This window comes from Scyliorhinus canicula, chromosome 17 (assembly GCF_902713615.1).
Source record: "Scyliorhinus canicula chromosome 17, sScyCan1.1, whole genome shotgun sequence".
Taxonomy (NCBI): domain Eukaryota; kingdom Metazoa; phylum Chordata; class Chondrichthyes; order Carcharhiniformes; family Scyliorhinidae; genus Scyliorhinus; species Scyliorhinus canicula.
Window position 1 is genome coordinate 80,774,545 of NC_052162.1, and position 7,190 is coordinate 80,781,734.

The following is a 7,190-nucleotide window of genomic DNA, read 5'->3' on the forward strand; positions in this document are numbered from 1 at the left end:
TCGGGCCAACTGGAGGGCCCCAAAGGTGCAGTAAAGACGAATCCCGGTGGGGGAAGGTCCCCTGAGGAGAACTAGACCGATTTTATGGTCGGTACCCGGAGTGGAGCGGCAAGAAAAACGGCAGCAGCTCCCCAAAAAAAGCGGGGGAAGAAAATCAAAATGGCGGCCGGCGGCGCATCGGAGGAATGGAAGAAATGGGCGGAGGAGCAGCAGGCCGCTCTCCTCCGTTTTTTCACGGAGCTGAAAGTGGAGCTCTTAGAGTCCATGAACGCGACGGCCACCAGGTTGGTGGGAGCCCAGGCGACCCAAGAGGCGTCGATTAAAGAGCTGCAGCAGGAGATGACCGCAAGGGAGGAGGAGGCCACAGTCATCGGGGCAAAGGTGGAGGTGCACGAGGCACTCCACATGAAGTGGCAGAGCCGCTTCGAGGAGCTGGACACTCGGATGAGGAGGAAAAATTTGAGGATCCTGGGCCTGGAAGAAGGCCTGGAGGGGTCGGATCTTCCGGGATATGTGGCGGAGATGTTGAGCTCCCTGATGGGGGAAGGGGCCGGTCCGGCGCCCCTGGAACTGGAAGAGGCATACCGGGTCATGGCCAGGAGGCCTAGGGCAAACGAGCCCCCGAGGGCGGTGCTGGTGCGGTTCCAGCGGCTAAGTGATCGAGAGAAAGTCCTGAGGTGGGCAAAAAGGGAGAAAAGCAGCAAGTGGCAGAACTCGACGGTAAGGGTGTACCAGGACTGGAGTGCGGAGGTGGCAAAGTGGCGGGCCCGGTACAACCGGACAAAGGCGGTGCTACACGCGAAAAAGATAAAATTTGGAATGCTGCAGCCGGCGCGCTTGTGGGTCACCTACAAGGACCAACATCATTATTTCGAGTCCCCAGAGGAGGCCTGGACCTTTGTACAAGAGGAAAAGTTGGACACGAACTAAAACCTGGGAGCACCGGCGGTCGTAGCCGCCTGGGGACTCTTGATTGAGCAAGTGGCCCTTTTCTTTTTCAGGCCAGGTCGGAACTGGGTAACAGTTCCGTGGATTGTTTGGGGTGTTTTTTCTCGAACGGTTGACTTTTCTGAATATCTTGAAGGTTTCGAGTTGTTGGGTGTTTCTGTATATTTGAACTGTTGAAATCTCTATTGTGGGTTGTTGGCTTCTTATGGGGTGTTTCTTCCCGTTTCCAATTTCCCTTAGTTATTTACCCCTTTTACCCTCTTCCTTTGGGTGCTTGGGGTTTTTTTGTTCTTTCTTTCTTTTCGGGTTATGGTTATCTGCGGTTATTTATACTGTTTGATGGAGGGTGATGGTTGAGCACACTGTTAGTTGATAGCTAGTTAATTATTTTGTTATTTAAGTATGTAGTTAAGTATTTATGTATTTATTTGCCATTGGGTATTTATATCGTTAAGTTGGGGAGACGGGACGGGGGGGAGTGGGTTGATTATGCGGGTCTTTCTTTGGGGTTTTAAGGGGATCTTTCACGGGCGCAGATGGGGTGAACCGGGAGGAGTCGGAAAGTGGCAGGAGCAGCCGGGTCAGCGGAGACCAGCTGACTCTCGGGAGTACGATGTTGGGTACATCGTGGCTAGGAGGGGTCCTAGCCAGGGGGGGGGGGGGGGGGGGGGGGGGGGGGGGGAAGGGGGGGGGGGGGAAGGGGGGGGGAGGGGGGGGGGGGCTGGGGGGGGACACCGGGTTGCTGCTGGAAAGACCAAGGACGAGAAGGGGAGAGCCGGGGGGGGTGGGGGGGGGGGGGCCATCGCTATGGGAAGCGGGTCAGAAAAGGAGGGATGACCCGGGGCGAGCAAGGGACAAGACATGGCTAATCGACAGGGAGTAGGGACGGGTCGCTCAGCGATCCGACTGATCACGTGGAACGTAAGGGGGCTGAATGGGCCGGTTAAAAGATCAAGGGTCTTCTCACACCTGAAGGGACTGAAGGCTGATGTAGCAATGCTGCAGGAGACTCATTTGAGGGTAGCAGATCAGGTCCGCCTGAGAAGGGGGTGGGTGGGACAGGTGTTCCACTCAGGCTTGGATATCAAGAACCGGGGGGTGGCGATTTTGGTGGGAAAGAGGGTGTCGTTTGTGGCGGCAGAGGTGGTGGCAGATAAGGAGGGCAGGTATGTGATGGTGAGGGGTAGGTTGCAGGGAGAGAATGTGGTACTGGTAAATGTGTATGCCCCGAACTGGGACGACGCGGGTTTTATGAGGCGCCTGTTGGGCCTCATCCCGGGACTGGAGGCAGGGGGCCTGATCATGGGAGGGGACTTTAATACGGTGTTAGACCCTGGGCTGGATAGATCGAGTTCCAGGACGAATAGGAGGCCGGCAGCGGCAGAGGTGTTAAGGGGGTTCATGGAGCAGATGGGAGGGGTAGACCCATGGAGATTTGGTAGGCCTAGGGCGAGGGAGTATTCTTTTTTCTCCCACGTCCACAGAGTGTACTCTAGGATCGATTTTTTCGTATTAAACAGGGGGCTGATACTGAGAGTGCAGGACACGGAGTACTCGGCCATTGCGATATCGGACCATGCACCACATTGGGTGGACGTGGACATGGGGGAGGCGCGGGATCAACGCCCGTTGTGGCGCCTGGATGTAGGGCTGTTAGCGGACGAAGAGGTGTGCAGAAGGGTGAGAACGGGCATTGAGAACTATCTGGGTACGAATGACACAGGTGAGGTGCAGGTGGGGACGGTCTGGGAGGCCTTGAAAGCAGTGATTAGAGGAGAGCTGATCTCCATAAGGGCACACAGAGAGAGGAAGGAGAGGCAGGAAAGGGAGAGGCTGGTGGGGGAGCTCCTAGAAGTAGATAGGAAATATGCGGCGGCACCAGAGGAGGGGCTATTAAGGGAGCGGCGTAGCTTGCAGGCCAGGTTCGACCTACTGACCACTAGGAAGGCGGAAATGCAGTGGAGAAGGGCGCAGGGTGCGGCGTATGAGTACGGGGAAAAGGCGAGCAGGATGCTGGCACACCAGCTCCGTAAGCGAGATGCAGCCAGAGAGATTGGGGGAGTGAGAGAGAGGGGTGGGGACGTAGTGCAGAAGGGGCAAGAGGTGAATAGGGTCTTTAGGGACTTCTATAGGGAATTGTATAGGTCTGAACCGCCGAAGAGGAGAGGGGGAATGAAGAACTTTCTCGACAAATTGGGATTCCCCAAGGTACAGGAGGAGCTGGTAGAAGGGTTGGGGGCGCCGATAGAGCTGCAGGAGCTAATTAAAGGGATAGGCCAGATGCAGGCGGGGAAGGCGCCGGGGCCGGATGGGTTCCCGGTGGAGTTTTACAGGAAATTTGTGGACTTGGTGGGTCCAGTGCTGGTGAGAGCCTTTAATGAGGCGCGCGAGGGGGGGTTCTGCCCCCAACAATGTCGCAGGCCCTGATCTCCTTGATTTTGAAGCGGGACAAGGACCCGGTCCAGTGCGGGTCCTACAGGCCCATCTCCCTCCTAAATGTTGACGCCAAGCTGTTAGCAAAGGTCCTGGCAACCAGGATAGAGGACTGTGTGCCAGGGGTAGTCCATGAAGACCAGACGGGGTTCGTGAAGGGACGCCAACTTAACACAAATGTCCGGAGATTGTTAAATGTGATTATGATGCCAGCAGTGGAGGGGGAGGCGGAGATAGTGGTAGCGCTGGACGCGGAGAAGGCATTTGACAGGGTGGAGTGGGAATACTTGTGGGAGACGTTGGAAAGGTTTGGGTTTGGGGAGGGATTTATCAAGTGGGTAAAACTGCTCTATTCAGCTCCGATGGCGAGTGTGGTAACAAACGGGAGGAGGTCAGAATATTTTGGGCTCCATCGAGGTACTAGGCAGGGATGTCCCCTATCCCCCTTACTCTTTGCATTAGCGATTGAGCCGTTGGCGATGGCACTGAGGGGTTCAGGGGGGTGGAGAGGACTGACAAGGGGAGGGGAGGAACATCGGGTCTCGCTCTATGCGGATGATTTGTTGTTGTATGTGGCAGACCCGGAGGGGGGAATGCCGGAGGTAATGGGGATACTAGCGGAGTTCGGGGACTTTTCGGGGTATAAATTAAATCTGGGGAAAAGTGAGGTCTTTGTAATACACCCGGGAGACCAAGGGGAGGGAATTGGGAGGCTCCCCTTCAAAAGAGCAGTTAAAAGTTTTAGGTACTTGGGGGTGCAGGTGGCAAAGAACTGGGGGACCCTCCACAAGTTGAACTTTTCCAGACTGGTGGAACAGATGGAGGAGGAGTTTAAGAGGTGGGACATGGTGCCGCTGTCGCTGGCAGGGAGGGTGCAGTCAGTTAAAATGACGGTCCTCCCGAGGTTCTTGTTTTTGTTCCAGTGTCTGCCCATCTTCCTCCCCAGGGCCTTTTTCAAGAAGGTAACGAGTAGTATCATGGGGTATGTGTGGGCACATGGCACCCCGAGAGTTAGAAGGGTCTTTTTGGAGCGGAGTAGGGATAGTGGAGGGCTGGCGTTACCCAACCTTTCAGGATATTACTGGGCGGCAAATACATCGATGGTACGAAAGTGGATGATGGAAGGGGAGGGGGCAGCCTGGAAGCGCATGGAGAGGGCGTCCTGCGGCAACATAAGCTTAGGGGCACTGGTAACGGCACCATGGCCGCTCCCTCCCACGAGGTATACCACGAGCCCGGTGGTGGCGGCCACCCTCAAGATCTGGGGGCAGTGGAGGCGACACAGGGGGGAAGTGGGAGGTCTGATAGGGACACCACTAAGAGGGAACCACAGATTTGCGCCGGGAAATACAGGAGGGGGATTCCAGAGCTGGCAGAGGGCGGGTATTAGACAACTGCGGGACTTGTTTATAGAGGGGAGGTTTGCGAGCTTGGGAGAGCTGGAGGAGAAATTTGGGCTCCCCCGGGGAACACGTTCAGGTACCTCCAAGTGAAGGCATTTGCCAGACGACAGGTAGAGGGGTTCCCCGCGCTTCCCGACAGGGGGGTGAGTGATAGGGTGCTATCAGGGGTCTGGGTCGGGGAGGGGAAGATCTCGGACATCTATAAGATTATGCAGGAGGTGGAGGAGGTACCAGTAGTGGAGCTGAAAGATAGGTGGGAGTTAGAGCTGGGGGAACAGATAGAGGACGGGACATGGGCAGACGCCCTGGAGAGGGTCAACTCGTCGTCGTCATGTGCGAGACTAAGTCTCATTCAATTTAAGGTACTGCATAGAGCCCACATGACGGGGACAAGGATGAGTCGGTTTTTCGGGGGTGGACAGGTGTATTAGATGTTCGGGAAGCCCTGCGAATCATGCACATATGTTTTGGGCATGTCCGGCACTGGAGGAGTTCTGGAAGGGGGTGGCAGGGACGGTGTCGAGAGTGGTGGGGTCCAGGGTCAAGCCAGGATGGGGACTTGCGATCTTCGGGGTTGGGGTGGAACCGGGGGTACAGGAGGCGAGGGAGGCTGGAATATTAGCCTTTGCGTCCTTGGTGGCTCGGAGGAGGATCTTGATTCAGTGGAGGGACGAAAGGCCTCCGAGTGTTAACACCTGGTTAAACGACATGGCAAACTTCATCCAATTGGAAAGGATCAAATTCGCCCTGAGAGGGTCGGTGCAGGGGTTTTTCAGGCGATGGCAACCCTTCCTGGACCTCTTAGATCAGAGATAGAAACTGAGGCCGTGACAGCAGCAACCCGGGAGGGGAGGGGAGGGCGGGAGGGGGGGGGGGGGGAGGGGGGACAACAACGAAGGAAGTACGGTAGCGGTGGTGGCACGGGCAAGGCCTGCCCGAGGACACTGCCAGGAATGATAAATTGGTCTGACTGCCGGTTCGCCGGCGGGGGGGGGGGGGGGGGGGGGTGGGGGGGACGCGCGAGTAGGGGGTGGGGGGGACTTTCTTGTTAAGTAGGGGGGTTTGACTTTGTTTTGCTATAATTTAAATGTAAATGTAGGGGGGGTTAAAATGTTTGTATTTTGAAAAATTTCTTCAATAAAAATTATTTAAAAAAATAAATAAATTAGTAGTCTCATTCATTACTTCAGGTATTAATCGTTGTTGGAGATCTCAAAAAATGTCAAGTTTAATTTTTTGTTTAACTTTTCCCTTCTATTTCGTAATCCTTCCTTTCCTTCTTTTTATCTTTCTGTGCCTGACAGGAGAAACTGAATTCACTTGCTTTAATAAAGCTTCTTTCTACTTCTTTCCAGTGTTCGTTTCTCAATGCTTCAATCTGATTGATCAAGGCGGCACTTTGGCAGTTGCTCGTTTCGCTCAGATTCCAGGTGCCCTGTTTTGCTCATCGAGCCATCATCAGTTTACACTTGCAGCAGGTTAGTGGGCAAAAATATAGTGAGCTGACAGGTTTAACGAACGGCTGACACCATTGTTGTGTTATGTACTCTGGGATAACACAGGCTGCAACTCGATGCAGCTTTGACCAAAAGATACTCCATACTTTGAAGTAAGTTCAATGTGATTTATTGAACCATGAGCACATGAGGTCGACTTTCCTGCTAATCTTGCTATTGTAACTCAGTCTAACTAACCAGTCTGCTCTAAGCCATGTGGTGGGTGTGATGCTTCTGATCTGCCTGTCCTACTCTCTAAGTGTCGCCTGTGGAAAGAGACAGAGCATGTGTGCCGGTCCTTATATATGGGTTGTGTAATGCCCCCTTGTGGTAGTGTCACCTCTGGGTGTCTTGACCGCCCATTGGTCGTGTCCTATTCTATGTGTTCATTAGCTGTATGTCTGCATGTCATGACGTCTCTGGTGCTCCCTCTAGTGTTTACTTAGTCATAGTGTATTTACATTAACCCCTTGTGTATTTACAGTGATGCATATCACAACCATTAGATGCCTTGCTGCAGAAAAACCTGGCCCATATTAGTTAGAGACGAAGGTGACCAGTGCGGCTCACTCTGCTAGTACAGAACAGTGAGGTTGTTTAGTGATCACTCATCGTATTTCTGTAGCTACATACAAGTGTGGTTTGTCCAGGTACAAGCGATGAATATCAATTGCATAGCAAGTGCGCAGTTGATTATTGGGTTCACTGCGGAATCAACTTGGCACAGGGGCCCTCGGGTATTTCAGGACCACCTCTTTAAATTGCAAGGCATGCATCAGGAAGATCATTGTTTATATAGTTTGCATTCAGAGGATAAAACATCAGAGGCTCAGTGGTGCGTTTTACATGTATCTGAACAGGCAGGTTGGCTTAAAATATCATGCGAAGAATAGCACATCCAACGAGTTGC